The sequence below is a fragment of the Saccostrea echinata genome, unplaced genomic scaffold (assembly GCF_033153115.1).
Source record: "Saccostrea echinata isolate AGI-Se365-2 ecotype Australia unplaced genomic scaffold, CSIRO_AGI_Sech_v1 ptg000046l, whole genome shotgun sequence".
Lineage (NCBI taxonomy): Eukaryota > Metazoa > Mollusca > Bivalvia > Ostreida > Ostreidae > Saccostrea > Saccostrea echinata.
This window is the reverse complement of record NW_026889795.1, coordinates 9,748,332-9,766,941: the sequence shown is the minus strand read 5'-3', so window position 1 is coordinate 9,766,941 and position 18,610 is coordinate 9,748,332. Positions and strand designations below refer to the sequence as shown.

Sequence of the window (18,610 nt, the reverse complement as noted above, 5' to 3'; positions counted from 1 at the left end):
ATCATTGAACAAAGCAAGCATGAATGTTTCTTTTTCAAATCATTTATAGACAAAAAGTCCCTTTGTTGTAAAAACTGGTATCGTAATTGCAGTCAAATCAAACTTATTTATCTAACATTCCTAATGAACGTTTGGAAAAAAAATTAGCAAATCACATAATTCAGAGTTTCAATCGCATATTAATACAAATTCTACATTATTCCGCTATTTCGAGTTTGTTTTTCTTACATTTACTTGTCTCTATGTTGTTCTTAGCAATGTAAGAATAAACCGAATTGAAAATTAAACTGACTTTACTTATTGCAAACATCATTCAAAAGTTTTGTTTCCTTAATTTTGGCATGCAACCCGTTTAAAAGGCATAACTACAACGTGTATTACGTTTGTTGTTTGTGTCATAAATAATCATATCGTGAAGAACCGAAACCCTCCATTAATTAGTATTAATTACCTTCTCGTTTTCATTAAGGAAAGCCTTTACTTCAACTCCAAAGTTAGCCTTTCATTAAGTTGTTTATGAAAAAATATTTAAAAAGCGTAAAATTAGTTTTCATGGCGTAACAGCGTTATTTTGTGGTAAAAAGCGGAAAAATTACGCCAAAAGCGGAAGGGTAGGCAGGTCTGTATATATCCTGAGCAAAGAAAAAACATACCTAATCAAAGAATACAAAGCTCACTTCTATAAATGTTATCTACTAGTAAGGCAAAGTCTCACTTAACAAACACTCTGGTAATGTATATCACCTGGATCCAAAATCTATGCAAGTTGGTCTGGGTTAGATTTAACTGCTCAATAACCCTGAAAATGTATGTTACATCCAGCATCAGAAGCAGGATACATCATCTATGTTTACTGATCACCAAAGAGTATATTGTTTCTTTGAATGAACCTTCTCTAAAAAACTGGTCATTAATCCAGAATATCTAAGTCAAATCAAGGATTGGTACCCTGAAACATTTACATGTACATACATCATCTTTGCAGGTTTGTTCAACATAGAGTTTATTATTACATGAGAATAGGACTGCTCAAAACACTTAATCTTGTGGAGTCCCCCATGTGGCGCAAAGGATAGAGTTTGTAATCTAGAGTCGCGAGTAAGGATTTAATCCTTAAGTCTCAGGTTCAAATCCACTGGGGATGTGGGGACCAGTCCTTCAGATTAGACCATATAAACCGAGGTCCCGCCTAGCAGTTGATGTGGGCATAAAAAAGATCCCTTACTGCTCAAGGCCCTTATTGCAAAGTATAGGTCAAATTTTGCAGCTCTCCACCAGCAAGTAGTGGCATCTCCATATGGATGAAAAATTCTTGAGAGGGATGTTAAACAACAAACAAACAAAAAATGTAGATCAGGTCAAGCATCTGAAGTAAATCTGTTAATGTGCTTTAATCCATGCAAGTTTGTCCAGGTAGAGCTTAGGAATGAACCTTGCTCCTTAAATTTTAACTGGGATGACAATGCTAGGTATATAGTGAGAACTCATCTAGACTGTCCAGAAAATCTAAAAAATATTTAGCAATTTATTACTTGCATGATTTAAAAAAATCTGCAATCTAACATTATTTCAAAAAAAATTTCAACACATTTTCTAATTTTCAACAAATTCAATGCACTATGAGACGATTTAACATTTCTTAACCACATACACTGTACTTAAAGTGCAATATACATGCATTATACTGTATGTTAAATCTTTACAGTTTTCTTCAAGTACTCTAATAGTATATGAAATATGAAGATTACCAACAGTGATCAAGCTTTAAAGTCCATTGAAACAATACATAATTAGAGTAGAGCAAACAGACTCTAAAAACACCAGGTGCAATGGAGGAGAAAGCATTTCCTGCCATGTGCTCCTTGACATGATTGGGCAAATGGAAAAATCCACAAACAATTCAGTGTAAACAATTTTGATGAAAAACATTAGTCAACATTCAACTTAATGATCGATTGAATTTGCTATAACAATTAATTTACACGTAAGTGTACACACATGTATGCATACTAGATGAATTATTTCACAATATCCAAAACTGGACAATAATAGTTTCTAATCTAGCTAGACAACAGGAAATTTTCATTATTACTTAAATTACATGAAACTATTGAAGTCTATGAGATACAAATTATATCTAAAAATTATACACATTTTAACAAGTGTTTACAGTTTAGTGTATTTATTATACACAAATGATGACTTAGTAATTATGACTTACTAGTAAAGTCCACAGATTGACTTCCAGATTTCAGCTCAAAGGCTTGAAGATTTTTAGTGGCTCTTTCATCATTTTTTTTTTTCACTGAATATTTTCATTTTTATTTTCAAGACGCTGTTTTTGTTGAGGTCTTTTAGCAGTTTGATGCAATCCAAGAACTCCAAGGGCAATTTAAGAACTCCTGAATTTCTTTCTTACCTGGAAAAAATAAAAATTTAAAAGTTTAAAATATATTCAACTTACATGAAGAAAACTAGTAAAACTAGTGATAATGTAATAGACCTTTCAGATGTTCCAAAGCAGCTACATGTATCTAATTAAAAAATATAAAGTTTGAAGTATTTAGAGTCACCTGTATTCTGAACAAGCATATAGGGATATGTGTATTTGACAGACAGATGAATGAATAGACTGATCACTATAGAGCACCTTAGTCTTTTTTCAATAATCTTTATATTAGTGAAAATCAAATAGGAACTAGAGTGTTTCAAGGAATGTATATGTCACCTGCTAGGTATCGTCATTAAAGAGGTAAATAAATCTAAGAGTGGTCAGCTATTAATTTAATATTAGCATGGAGGTTCAAGCATTTGCCTGCAAGGAAAAAAAGGACCCAAAAGTATTTCAAAGACTGGGATAGAATCTGGCAATCAGAGAAAATATGGTTCCCCAGTCCTCAAATGAATAATTTAATTAAAATTATGAGGAATAACTATTTATCATTTTATTAATACACATGTAGGTGCTTCCAACAATCCTCGGAGGAAAGGAATTTCAGACTGTCTTTACTTTAATTGTCACTTTGTCAGTCAACACGATTCATTGTGGAATACTGATCCCAATGTATTTTCATAGTATTTAAATATAAGTTTGTGTGGTAACTGAATTTCATACAGTTTCAAAGTATAGTATCATGAGCTCAAAAACATATATAAATGCTAATTATCAAAACCCTGCCTCTCGAAATTTTGGAGATATAAGGTGTGACAGACGGACAGACAGACACCAGGTAAAGTGATCTCTAAGTGTCGTTCTGCTCTGCAGTTGACACAAAAATGAAAGTCAATTTTTGACCATGTATATCACTTCAGTGATGAAAGGAATGCTGAAGTGGTAAGTCTATCCTAATTATTTGAAAAAACGGCAACCCCATTGGTCAGAATATAATACATATGCTGTCCAGCCTTAATTTCATTGGCATAAGCAGCACAAAATACGATTTAATTGGATGGTGCAACTTGTTTTTCTAGGGGGCGCTGTTGCAACCCTGGAAAAGAAAACAGGACTGGGGCTTGCCCCTAGGGGGCACTTACTGACCGGAAGTAAACAAACAACAGAAATAGCAATACACTAGAAATATGTCCATAGGACATGTATGCCCGCCGAGTGTATAGTAATGCAACATGAAATTTTGTGTTAGTGTATGAAGTTTGATGAGAATATCTTGAAAAGTTTCTTTAAAATTGAAATTGAGATCTAAAAAAAATGGATATAAATGATAAATTCTCACTAAATTATGTATAGATGCATAGCCTTAGATATCAATATTTTAAATGGTTTTAAAACCATGCAAAATGCAAATTGAAGGAAAGTGAGGTCAAGGTCACATGAAAGGTCAAAAGTTTTTGAAATAGTTGAATAGGTCTGACTAATTATATATGTATCAGCATATTAAGTTTGATAAAGAATATCTTGAATGATTTCTTTAAAACTGAGCTAGTCACAAGCGTGGCGCCATGGTTAGAGCGTCTGCTCTAGAGTCGCGAAGTAAGGAGTTGATCCTTATGCCGCAGGTTTGAATCCCACTGTGGGACATGGAGACCAGTCCTTCGGATGAGACCTTATAAACCAAGGTCCCATGTCACAGTAGGTGCTGGCATGAAAAAGACCCCTCACTGCTCAATGGCCATGAGTGCAGAGTATAGGACAGAATTTGCAGCTTTCCACTGGCAAGTGGTGGCGTCTCCATATGAGTGTAAAATTCTCAAGAGGGACTGCAGATTACCTGTAATGATTGACCAAAATCCCTACTAGGCTTTAAACTCTTCATTCTTGACCTGTATTTCGTCAAATAAGATTTTTCCAGTTAATTAAGGTAAAATTACTAATTGTTAAAACTGTAAATGATTTTTTTTTTTTTTTTTTTTTTTTTTTTTACCTGAGCCAGATTTTTACTTTTCTTAGAAGTGTCTGTATTTGACTGTTGGTTCCACCTATCTCAAGAAAATGATCTGTAAAAGTAAATGTTAGAAATCATAATCTGTTCTCTATCTACTATAATCATGAGAAAAGGTGTTGAAAATTAACAGATGGAGATAAAATCAGCAGTCATATTAAAGGCTTTTTTTCAATAATCAATTTATTAGTGAAAATCATAAAAGTATTAGGCAAAAAGGAAAAATAAATGTTGTCATTAATTAACCTTGCATATCTCTACAATTTTCTGATAAGAAAATTATACCCGATAGATGCAATATAATCACCCTTTGCCTGCCCCTAAATTATGATTATTTAAAACAAGGTTCTTTTAGATGTGCCTACGGTCGAAATTCATAGAAAAAAACCTACAAAAAACGTGAAAACATATTTCTATCATACTGGTTTATATTTATTACAAATGTCCTCATAGTCAGCATAGCCCAGAACAATAGACCGCAGACTCTCACCATGAACATTTTTAGTGTCCTGGTTCGAAACCATTTGTTGGCACATTTTTATTTTTTCAAACTTTTTACCTGTATAAACACTAAAGAACGAGTGCACTTATGGGCCCCGGTAAATTAAATTAAGCATAATTTTCCATCTCAGATCATTAATTGATATCTAAACCATAAGATTCAACAAATTTTGAATATACAAAGAGCAAAGCCATACAATGTGGTAGGGGTCAGCCGACATTCGTGATTTTCTATAGTAAATCGAGGACGGTCATTCATTTCAAAGCTTTTGTTTATTGTCAGCCTAACACTGTACAAACTTGTGCGATTGACAAAAAATGCATCATACATTTATAAAACTTGTGTGAAAGTAGGAAATTTGTACATGATTAGGCTTGTACTTAAAATATTAAAAATGTATGAAAAGTTCAATGTTTTTCCTATAACAAGCAAGAGCTATTTACCTGTATGACCTATGTTGAACCCACCCGTGGAATAAATTATTTAAAATACTGGTAGTCACGTGAGTTCTACCCCGGTAAACATTCCTCAAAGATGCTCACTGTAAAACATAACCACGTTTTGTATCATTATATCGAAGTCAAGCCGCATAGAGAAGTTTGTATGTATTTGGTTTTAGGAACACGGGATGGTTAGGAGAGTTTAGTGTCGTTAAAATGTCATCATAAATAAAAGTGTCAACCATTTTAACATTCATGCAAGACAATGGTACTGGTATTGAAAGCCACCTAAATACACTTTTTTTCATTTTAAAATTTAAAGGAACTAATGTTAATACTTATTGTATTATTTCAAATGCAAGCATGCAAATTTCTTAGTTTGATCACTATGGATACAGGTATCTATACAACTTCATTCGATTTTTTTCTCGGGTAAAATAGCACAAGAAGTATCATTCGGCATACGCGCCTGTCAATGATCCACCATCAGATTGTTCAAGTGTCTGATTTAAATGTCTCCTCCCCTTGATTTAAATAAACGAAACTCAAAATAGGTTCGGTACGACTTTTCCGGATTTGGGGTATCTATAGACATTTAAAAAACTTCATTTGTTTCAAATCCATGCTGATTTAGGTGATGTTTTAATGTGATTTTAATTAGAAATGTCCACTTGTGTTTAACTATTACCAAAAGAGAACAATTTGGTAATACATTCTAAAGTAATATGGCACTGAAAAAGGACCCATTAAGCATTGCTTAAGTGCACTTGTCCTTTGATTTTTTAATACAGGCTTTTGCATTTTACTTAATATATTTTCTTCCTTAAATGCATGTTTGGTGTTGATATAAAAGACATCTATGGAAATGCAGATCATAAATTCTCTTTAACTAAACGCAATCAACCGGAACTAAACCTCATTGTAAGCACACTTTGTTCGAGGACATGAATCATTCACTTTGTGTTACTCGATACTGCAGGTGTCATGAAAAAAAATCATGCCGAGCAATAATTGCTGTGTTTGCCTTTCAAGAACATAATGACATGTAATAGTGCTGTTGTGCCAGTGGGAGAGATACTGTTCTATGCAGAGTAGATGCAGTTCATTCCTCGGGAAAAATGTGTGCATTGGCGATATGTTATGCTAAAAATGCATGAGGGTTTTCAGATTAGAAAAGAATGTGGTAAGGTCAGTTAAGGTTTTATGTCCCATTGCCATTACTCAGTCAGACATCAAGAATGACCCTCAAACAAAGGATGTATCATTCTGTAAATACTGAGGTAGGATCACATGAACACACAGTTGAGTAGAATGAAATATATCGAGATAACAATCAGTATTCAAGCTCAAAAGCCCATCAAAAAATACAAAATAGGAGCAGAGCAAATACGGACCTCCAAAACATCAGAGGTGGGATCAGGTGCCATGGAGGAGTGAGCATCCCCTGCAGACTAGTCACACCCGCTGTGTGCTCCTTGTCACGACTGGGAAACAATAGAAAATTCCATACACAATTCAGTGTGTAAATAATGGCCTAACAATAAGTATGAAAAACGTCAGTCAGCATTTTACTTAATGATAAACTGTATTTGCTGACAAGGTCATTGTATCGACCATAGAACTTGCAAAATGATGACTTTAAACAAGTCTGCTGATATTCTTGTTTCAGCAATTTGTTTGTCAATAACTTACCTCCTTTTAAAAATTGTTCATACATAGCAGATGCTCTTGCGTATCGAATCAACTGAGAGATATAAACCCCGTATGCAGGTGATGAAGGTATATTGCTGAATAAGTAAGGGAAGTTGATGATTGAAAAGTTAAAGTCATCACGTTTATCATAAAGCTTGGTTGTTAGATTACCATTAATGTAGAACTAAAGCAATACATGAGAAACAAGAAACTACACACGTGACCTAAAGTCAGTGACCGGAACATATATCGGTAAGCTTTTTCTAAAGACTGAACCAATATTGGTCCTATAGGTCATCTCATATTTTTAACTAGAAGTGTTCCTTTGATATACTATATTTTATTTAATTTCTATAGACTTACTATACCCTGAAAAAAAAAGGAAAACAAGAACTACCTGTTTAAATGACCCCGACCACCGAGGTTAATCTAAAGTTTGTCCCTGCCTACCTGAAAAACGGACTGCCTCGGGCAGTCAGTAATTTCCAACTCTGGTTATGAGATGCTAAATGTTAAATATTTACAATTAAATGCTTATATTTACATTTTTAAATTCATCATAGATTGAGAAAGTCGATAAAATCATTTCTATATTAAGTCTGTATACTGTATAGGAGGAAAATAACTCGCGGTGTTAATATTCGCTATATTCACGGTGTGAATAAATCCGTGAATTCAAGAAACAGTGAATAAGTTTTCAATAACCTCCATGTTATATTTGGAAATTTGAGAATAGACTACGATAGGTAAATATACGTGCAGTACATGGTCATTTCAGTAATTACGAATCGTACTTGTCATTCAATTATTTTAATTATCACGCTTGACATTAATTTAGATCACCCAGCAGATAATAACCTGTATTTGTAAAAAAAAAACAACTGTTTTAATAGCCAACGCTACATGTTTCATCAATCAAAACACTAGGGTCATGGGTTTTGAATACCCGTACGTAACTATGTTACGACGTGTATTTGTTACCTGCATTATCATGTTTTTGTCGACATTTTGGTTTTATAAAATCATTCAATTAACTATCGAACTTGCTGATGTATATATAAATCTACCCTGTTGTTCGTGAAGTGAATACATAACGCTGATTAATGCCTTCTAGCTATGCTATGGATTACCGTAAGTTTTGGAAGATAAGACGATACTTTTTTTCTCAGAACCGCTGGGGTCGTCCTATTTAACGAATCGTCCTATCTAAGGCTCAAGTTTACGAAAAATGCCCCCAAATCAGTAAAATTAACGTCAATTTTAAAGGAAATCTGTGCCATTTTCGTATTTTTTAAAATTATTTTCCCGAAAAAAAAATAAACAAAGAATTAATCAATTATTTATTTCATTGATTTCTTACAAAATAAGTTCCATTAAATATCCGTCGATGTACAAAAAACTTATAATATCATCTAGTAAATAATGTCTCAAAGTAGATTTACAAAATGTTGTGTCCATCTTGTGAAGTTGGAAGTCGCAATCGTTTACTAAAAATAAAACCGCAACCGTATCAAAGTTTAAAATACGGAAGAGTTTTTCACAATCGCAATTGTAATCTTTTTTTCTACCATTTATTTGTAACGAATAATTGAAATAGTATACCTAAATTTTTCATTGTCTTGTGATATTTATTTACGAGTAAATGTAAAATGCGTGAAATAAATTGTTGCCAGTAAATTCCTAAAATTATTTACTAAATACACCGCTAGTCATAACTATTTTGTTTTATATCCCAAGGGGTACACTGAATTATACAAAGATTGGCTTCTAATATAATTTTCATCGCCTGACAGATAAATGGATATACACTGTGTACACAAAGGTGTTAACACCTGTGTTGGTTTAAACACCCGAAGGGCATGATTAACAGATCCACGTGCCGTTACAGGGGTATTAATACATCATCGAACAAACAAAACAGTGAAATTCATGATGACTGTTAAATTGCGAATGTACTCTCAATTAAATTTATTTTTTACAACAACATCTCAAGCAAAATTAAAGCATGATAATATGATTAATTTCAATTGCTCACAGTTATATGTAATAGTCAATTGCGTGTTTTAGCAAATCCCTGGACAAGAAATATAAAAATGGCGGTCTTCGAAGTTAATATTGTATGTTGGAATAAAAGAATGTGTTCACGATGTTCTAAAATGGAAATAATTATTGTTTGATTTCGGGTATTTCCCTAATTATAACAGTTGTATACTACCGTATTTATGTGTTTAACGACAGAGTGAAACTACGACGGCATTTAACAGGCAAGTTGGAGAAAATACGTTACATCACAATTCAAGGAAGTTTTAGGTATGTTTGTATAAAACACTATTAAAATGCTGTACTCATAAAAATACCAGTTTATTTTATCAATACGTTAATATCACGGGTTAAGTTAAAGAGGCTTACATGTTCTGATACGTAGTATCTACGTAAGAATCTCTAGAAAATCGATATACAAAGCCTCGTCTTATCTTCTGAGTTCGTCCTATCTAAGGATTTTTTAAAAATTACGGCTGAAAATGAGCCTTTCGACCTATATATCCCATCGACATATACCCCAAAGCTTACGGTAAATGGATATAGACATTGAAGGGAGGTACATGTAACCTTAGTTATATACCAATTCCGCGAATTCAACAAACCGCGATCGTGTCAGAGGAGAGAAAAACATGAAAATTACAACCCCTGAAATTAATCCCCTATACAGTACTTCAACCGAGAAATTAGTTGAAACTGGTTCCAGAAAAAAAGCTGAAAATGTTCAATAGTTTACAGACAATACTTGACACATGATGACTGAACAAGAACAGATAGCAATAAGTAATTTAAATGACTCAGGTGAATTATAACCTGTTCAATCTTAGATCCATCTTTTTTCTAACACGAGGGTTGATCCAAAAGTTCATGGAATTTAATTATTTCTAAAATTTTATTGTGATTTGATGAAAGCAAACAATAGGCATATTTATAATATAGAGTCATTATGCAACAATACTGGAAAATTTCACTACGTTCCAATTACCAATAAGGTCACATGAGCTTTCTGAACACTGATAGTTGTAAAATCCGGGGGAGACTTCGACGTAACGTCAAGTTAAGTATGTCATGTCATGTTATAGGAGCATCTCACCCTCTTGTTCAATTCAACTAAGTAATTCTACAGAATATTCTGCCTTTTTCTCCTTTTTTCTCTCAAGAAAAGCCTGGGTATCCACCAATCGACTTATCTTTATATTACATTCATATTTCAAAAATACTCCCCATCTTTCCATATGATGTTCCAATTCAGTAGCAAAGTCAAGCACAGTACGTCAGCGGTCAACATCCATCAACGCTTAATTTGTCTACGAGAAAAACAGACCCTCCAAAAGCAGCCACACCATGGAAGTTCTATTGTTCTTAAATTTCTCACGCCACTGGAAAATCAGTTGCTAAATGCATTTTTCTCCAGCCTGTATCAGTAGTATACCCCTTTAAGTCAGAGTGTTCCTAAGATTTTAAGAAAACTTATAACTTGACTGAAATGTGACGTTCTCTAACAATTAAAAGATGAACAAGAAATCATCAACTAATAATCTAAATATCAAGTTAAATCAGTAAAACTCTCACATACAGGTATATTAGTGGTCAAGCAATCGTAATTATGACAAAATTCTCATTTTATTTGCCACTTGGCGCAGGTTTTTTCTTATATCACGTATTAAGAATTAAAATGATAATGAACAAGTAAATGTCTCCCCTGCATTTTAAAACATCATTTGCTATGGCAACTGCCATAGAGTTACTATCATTAATATTCAAAATATTTTTTTTATCAAAAAAATTCAACAAGTGTCTATATTCTTATTTGTAATTTTCAACCACTTTCACAAATAAATAAATAAAATAAGAAGAAATTCCATGAACTTTCAGATCAATCCTCGTACATGTCAGTCATTAAATTTATATAATATACAGTATGCATAAGGGAGACCAAATGTATTATTACTGCATTAAGGAGACCAACCACTATCCATATGTAAATCAGTATTCAACCACTTTCACTAATAAAAAAATAAAATACGAAGAAATTCCATGAGCATTTGAATCAACCCTTGTACATGTCAGTCATTAAATTTATATAATATACAGTATGCATAAGGGAGACCAAATGTATTACTGCATTAAGGAGACCAACTACTCTCCACATGTAAATCAGTATTCAATCGCTTTCACTAATAAATAAAAAAAAAATGAAGAAATTAGTGATGAGACATCAGTTAATTTTCATAATCGATCATCGGTTGGAATCAATTACTGCTTCTGATGCGATTTCACCGATTATAATTGGATTTCTTCATAGTTTTGTATACAAAAAGCAGACTATTACAATAATTTTATTTATTTCTTTAACATGAACATATAAAATACATAATATATTATTTTCTTTGTTGTTTTGCTTCTTTTACACTTTCTAGACCTAAAAATATTTACAGTGGACACCCAACATGGCTGCCTAGCGGCAGAAAACGAACTTCAAAAAGTCGTGGGGGGAATTGATCACTCTATATTTAAGGTAAATGTTGACTAAGTTGCATATTTTATATCTCAAATAAAAGACACAATTAATATTTTTTGAATAAAAAGAATCAGCTGATTGATCAAACCAAAGAGCAAACACAGATTTGGCAGAAAAAAAAATTCACCCGGGGGTAAATTGAATGGGTCGGTCGGGTTATTACAGGAAACAAAAATAATTTTTTTTAGGCCCTATATATGCATCTTCGGTTCTTAATCACCTCTGCTTCGTGCTAGTTGGCTAGTATCAGATGCAGATGCCATTTTCTTTTGTTAAGAAGAAATAAATTTTAAACCAGAAATGGATAATTCCGGAATGTATTGTATTAGAAGTATGTTTCTGATGATCGATTATGAAAAACTATAATCGATCATCGGAATCGGTAGCATTTTTTGTCGACAATCGATGTTTTCTGATTATCGGTACAACACTAGAAGAAATTCCACGAACTTTTGGATAAACCCTCGTACATGTCAGTCATTAAATTATATAATATACAGTATGCATAAGGGAGACCAAATGTATTATTACTGCATTAAGGAGACCAACTACTATCCACATGTAAATCAGTATTCAACCACTTTCACTAATAAATAAATAAAATATGAAGAAATTCCATGAACTTTTGGATCAACCCTCGTACATGTCAGTCATTAAATTTATATAATATACAGTATGCATAAGGGAGACCAAATGTATTATTACTGCATTAAGGAGACCAACTACTCTCGATCCACATGTAAATCAGTATTCAAAACTTGAGATTTTAATACCCTAATAATTTACATGTTTAGTTACATGAACTAAATCTATTTACCTTTGTCATAATGCAAGAACTGTTTTACATTCAGCCAACTTTAACATTACACATGCATACAGTGTATGCCATGCATTAGGAAGACCAGATGCATTATTTCAACATTAAAGAAACCAACTACAATGGAACAATTAGACAGTATTCCAAAATGTTCATTCCAATACCATGGTATTTTCCCTTAATTTGTTTGTATTTAGATGACTTAAATCAATTTATCTCAGCCAGAATTGGAACAAAAAAACTAATCATAAAAGTGGCAAAACACATGAACAGACAGATGGACATGATGATTTCTATGCTTATATACACCCAAAGTTGCCAAAGTAGAGCAGATGCAGTGGTTAGAGCATCTACTCTAGAGTCGCGGAGAAAGAAGCTGATTCTTACATCGCGAGTTTGAATCCCACTGTGGGACATGGAGACCCGTTCTTCAGATGAGACAGAGGTATTAACCGAGGTCCCATGTCACAGTAGGTGCTGGCTCAATAAAGATCCCTCAATGCTCAATGGCCATAAGTGCTGAGTATAGGACAAAAATTTGCAGCTCTCCACCGACAAGTGGTGGCGTCTCCATATGAGTGAAAATTCTCAAGAGGGACGTTAAACAACAAACAAGATTTTGTGATACATGCTTTACAAGTATACATATTGTTCATAAGGGAATAAAAATGCTATAATATATCATTAAGGAAAGCAACTGAACTTAAATGTGCACTTCTAATTGAACTAAACAAAATTACCCTTTGTCAGAATGTAGATTTATAAACAGGAAGGCTGTTTTTCTTAATTTTTTCCATGTCAGATTCAGACTGTTCTTGAAAAAATTCTGGCATACACCCTGTAAAAGTGAACAGTGCAGATAATAAAGAGCTTCTAAATAAACTGCATAATATTTAAATGATCCACTTAAAAGGGATAACAAATGCATTTAACTCCATCAAGGAGACCAACTGATTTCCATATATATATAAATCAGTACATGTATTTTAATTGTGATATTTTAATATCCTAGTAATTTACATGTTTAGTTTCATGAAATAAATCTATTTACCTTTGTCCAATGACCAATGAGCACAAGCACTGATTTTTCCTCTTTTTTCTTAACGGAATCACCAGGGCCAGTCTGCGGTCCATATGATTCTGGCATATGTACACTCTGTAAAATGCATATTTGTACCATGTACAGGCATATGAACAATATTTCTATACTACATACATGCATCATTAAACTTAATAATCTTTTTTTCCCAAAATTCATTAATTATAGTGTTTTGCTGTTAGCAAAATTCAACAAAAACTATACCGTATATATACTTGCCTATAAGGTGGTCCACCTATAAGTCAGTTGTATTTTTTGAGGTTATTTTGGAGGGATTTGCTATTGACCCGCTTATAAATCAGTACAACTTTTTGCCAGAATCAATTGACAATTTCAAATCAATGCTCTGATGTTTTAACCTGGTTTCAAAATACTAATCATTTTATGACTCACCTATAAGCTGGACATAGAGTATATACAGTACCTGCATTATACATGCATTAGGAAGACCAAATGCATTATTGCAATATTAAAGAGACCATTGTGGCAAATGAAATCAATGTATGAATTGTATTCAAAACTACGGGTGTACTAATTTGTCTGAAGTATATCATGATATAATGTGATACACAAAGACTTTAATAGGATATGTACATATACCCACATGCCTAAATGTAACAACAGGAATTATCGTTCTACAATAATTTACTGAAATTGCCAATATGAATAAACAAAAGCAAACTTTGTTTCGATTGTATGAACTTTAAGTTTTCTTTTTACACCACGGTCAGATAATCTAACTATCCCCTGGTTGGCTACTGGGTCCTTCGTTAGATTGCCTTATCGGACATGATATTTACTGAAGATTTGATTTTTGGTACTGACTTTTATACTCAAAATAATGTCTTTAATTGTTTAATTTCTTGAGTTCAATATCACTTTGATGTGTTCAGTGTTTACTTTGATATGTAATGATGTGTATAAGCGTGTATTTTCGATAATTTAAATTTCTAGTACAGTAATCATCCCCAAGCTGCTGTTTCATTATCGTGTCATAGTATCTCTGAGAGTGCATTTTATTAACACCTCCAAATCACCTGGCCCGCGTAATTAAATTTAACTACCAAAAACAACAGCTTGGGACTAATAAGGTGTGATTATCAGCAATGGTCCCATGAAGCCTGTGCTAGACCTAATGGAAACGTTCAACAGACCGTAAAATTAGCATAATGGGATTATTGTGTACTAAGGTGTGAATTCAGCGGAGCGAGAATTTGTTGGACTTCGAGATAACGCATGTGTTTATAGCACTTGGGACCGTAAATCTACTTCGAGATAAGCGAGGTATTCGAGATTTCCGTGTTCGAGATACCGGGTTTTTTTAAAATCATAAATATAATAAAAACGGCCGGGACCGTTGATTCACTTCGAGATATCCGTGGTATTCGACATACCGGTGTTCGAGATACCGAAGTTTACCTGTATATCGATACATATCTAGATTAATGAATATATCGTATCAAAAACAAGAGGCCCATGGGCCACAATGCTCACCTGAGCACATTGGCTAGGAAAAAGCACAAATCACTTCAGTATTGAAAAGTTTAAAGGGGAGGGGGCTTGGATTTTGAACTACCTGAGGATGCTTCCATATCAATATAACAAATGGCTTTACTATTCTTGAGCAGAAGATTTTTTAAGATTTTTTTCCTATATATTCCCTTTTTAAAAATTTGATCCCCCATTGTGGACCCTCCCTAACCCCCCCCCCCCCCCCCAATCATTTGAACAAACTTGAATCTACACTACCTGAGGATGCTTCCATATCAATATGACTAAACATGGCTTTTCTGTTGATGAAAAGATTTTTTTCCTATATATTCCTATGTAAAAATTTGATCCCACATTGTGGCCCCACCCTACCCCTGGGGTTTATGATTTGAACAAACTTGAATCTACACTACCTGAAGATGCTTCCATATCAATATGACAAAACATGGCTTTGCTAATCCTGAGAAGAAGATTTTTCAAGTTTTTTCCCCCTATATATTCTTATGTAAAACTATGATCCCCCATTGTGGCCCCACCCTACCCCCAGGGGTCATGATTTGAAAAAACTTGAATCTACACTACCTGAGAAAGCTTCCATATCAGTATGACAAGACATGACTTTGCTGTTCTTGAGAAGAAGATTTTTGAAGTTTTTTCCTATGTATTCCTATGTAAAACTTTGATCCTCAATTGTGGCACCACCCTAACCCTGGGGGTCATGATTTGAACAAAGTTAAATCTACACTATCTGAGAATGCTTCCATATCAATATGACTTAAGAAGGCTTTGCTGTTCTTGAGAAGAAGATTTTTCAATTTTTTTTCTGTATATTCCTATGTAAAACTTTGATCGCCCCTTGTGGCCCCACCCTACCCCGAGGGGTCATGATTTGATACAAACTTGAATCTTCACTACCTGAGGATGAATCCACATCAATATGACTAATTGTGACTTTGTTGTTCTTGAGAAGAAGATTTTTCAAGATTTTTTTCTACATATTTCTATGTAAAATTTTGATCCACCCATTGTGGCCCCACCCTACCCCTGGGGGTCATGATTTGTACAAAATTTAATCTACACTACCTGAGAATGATTCCATATCAATATGACTAATTGTGGCTTTGTTGTTCTTGAGAGAAAGGTTTTTAAAGATTTTTTTTATATAAATTCCTATGTAAAATATTGATCCCCCATTGTGCCCCCCCCCCTGCCCGGGGGTCATGATTTTGTACAAACTTGAATCTACACTACCTGAGGATGCTTCCATATAAATTATGACTAATTGTGGCTTTGTTGTTTTTAAGAAAAACAATTTCAAGATTTGTCCTACATATTTCTATGTAAAAATTTGATCCCCCATTGTGGCCCCACCCGACCCCTGGGGGTCATGATTTGAACAAACTTGAATCTGCACTATCTGAGGATAATTCCATATCAATATGCCTAATTGTGGCTTTGTTGTTCTTGAGAAAAAGATTTTTAAAGATTTTTTCTATATATTCCTATGTAAAACTTTGATCCCCCCTTGTGGCCCCATCCTACCCCTGGGGGTCATGATTTGAACAAACTTGAATCTACACTACCTGAGGATGATTCCATATCAATATGACTAATCATGGCTTTGTTGTTCTTGAGGAGAAGATTTTTAAAGATTTATTCCTATATATTCCTATGTAAAACTTTGATCCCCCATTGTGGCTCCACCCTACCCCAGGGGGTCATGATTTGAACAAATTTGAATCTACACTATGTAATGAAGGTCTCACCTAAGTTTCAACTTTTACAGCCCAGTGGTTCTTGAGAAGAAGATTTTTAAAAGATACCACTAAATTTTCACTAATTCTTAATTATCTCCCCTTGAAAGAGGATGTGGCCCTTCATTTGAAAAAACTTGAATCCCCTTTACCCAAGGATGCTTTTTGGCAAGTTTGGTTGAAATTGGCCCAGTGGTTCTTGAGAAGAAGATGAAAATGTGAAAAGTTTACAACAACAACAACAATGACAAAGACGACAACGACGACAGACAACGGACAAATTTTGATCAGAAAAGCTCACTTGAGCCTTTGGCTCAGGTGAGCTAAAAATAACTTATGGGCAGGCAGTTTTTTTATGTAATTGTGTAAAAAACTTGGGAATTTCAATCACCAAAGATTATATTTACCGGTAACTGTTTTGAATTAAAACTGATCAAAAATGACATAATCATTAAAGAGGTAGCACATCTTAAATGATTATTACAAAATCATAAAAATACATAGACAACTTTACTTAACATGTTGATTTTACAGTCAAGAAAAGTTTGAATTTGAAGTGTAATTTTTAAAGACGGTGAGACAAAAAATTAAAAAAGAGTAAAAAACAATTATTATTTTTATAAAATTCATGCATAATGATTTATAAGACTTTTTTGACAGAATTGTTAAAGAATTCAATATATTGCATATCACATTAAAAAATGTCTTTCTTTTTTTTTTTTTTTTTGCTCAATACACAGCCCTAGCAAAAATGATATACAACAAGGACTTTGATTGGATTATTAACATTCATACGATTGATCATAATTATTAACTGTTATTGCACTTTCATTTTCAAAATATTGTTAGGTACATTGTTTGTTCACTCTTTTGCATTGATGTTATAATTTATAAAAGAGTATTTTAGCAGAAAAAATTATCAATTTACCTTTCTTGGAATAAAGACATGTTGACCCTTGAGCTGAGATTTTCTCTCTTTCCATAGATTTGTTACACTGGGGTCCACATGATTCTAGCAGAGACCCTGTAAAAAAGGACTTAACTATGGAAAAGCATGAAGAATATATGCCTATTATACATATCTTAAATTCTAATGAAAACAATGTTTATTTAATTAAGATCCATATATTTCTAATGATTGACATAATACAAATTCAAAATAAACTAGTGCTAATTGTAACGGGAACCGTTACAGATGTTCCCCAAACGACTCCCCAATCCCTTATGATGCCCCCCATTCCCTACAAGCTTCATTAAATTAGACAATACTTTAGTAATATAGATGGACATTTTATTTTTAAGGGCATCTCATTGGAAAACTACTCCAATATAGCCATATGGGTATTAGCCAATCAAATTTCAGCGCATGTGCTTGCACATGTTTTCTACATTTTTCACATTAATTTTCTTATAGTGTCTCACAATACATACATTTGTCTTAAATATCAAAGAAATTTCATTGAAAAATAATGTAACCCTTTAAGTATTAGCCAATCAGAATTCAGCATACGCGCATGCATGACTTGCATTCAATTTTGATGGTATCATGATGTAGGAGCTCTATGTGCCTATCCATGTCGTAAATTTCATCCTGTTTTGTTGAAAACCAAGGGAGTTATAGACATTTAAAGTTTCAGCCAATCAGATTGTAGCACACTTGCATGCACGTGTTTTCAAGAAATTTCCTATATAACATGTTGTAGCACCTTATAATATATATTTATATTCTAAATTTCAACGTATTTTGTCAAAAAACAAGGAAGTTATTGAAATTTTTGTATCAGCCAATCAGAGAAGAGCGCACGTGCATGCACGTGAGTTCACGCTAAATTGACCATGTCATCTTGTCTAGACTAC

At 33.4% G+C, this 18,610-nt stretch overlaps 1 long non-coding RNA gene across 1 annotated transcript; it reads right to left on the bottom strand.

Moving 5' to 3' along the window:
* Positions 1–1,804: 1,804 nt before the first annotated feature.
* On the bottom strand, positions 1,805–17,784 carry LOC133201894 (uncharacterized). The gene is made up of 5 exons (XR_009723169.1): positions 17,682–17,784; positions 13,461–13,565; positions 13,150–13,247; positions 4,380–4,452; positions 1,805–2,419 (listed from the first exon to the last, which is right to left on the bottom strand). It is a non-coding gene; the product is annotated as an uncharacterized LOC133201894 (long non-coding RNA).
* Positions 17,785–18,610: the final 826 nt, after the last annotated feature.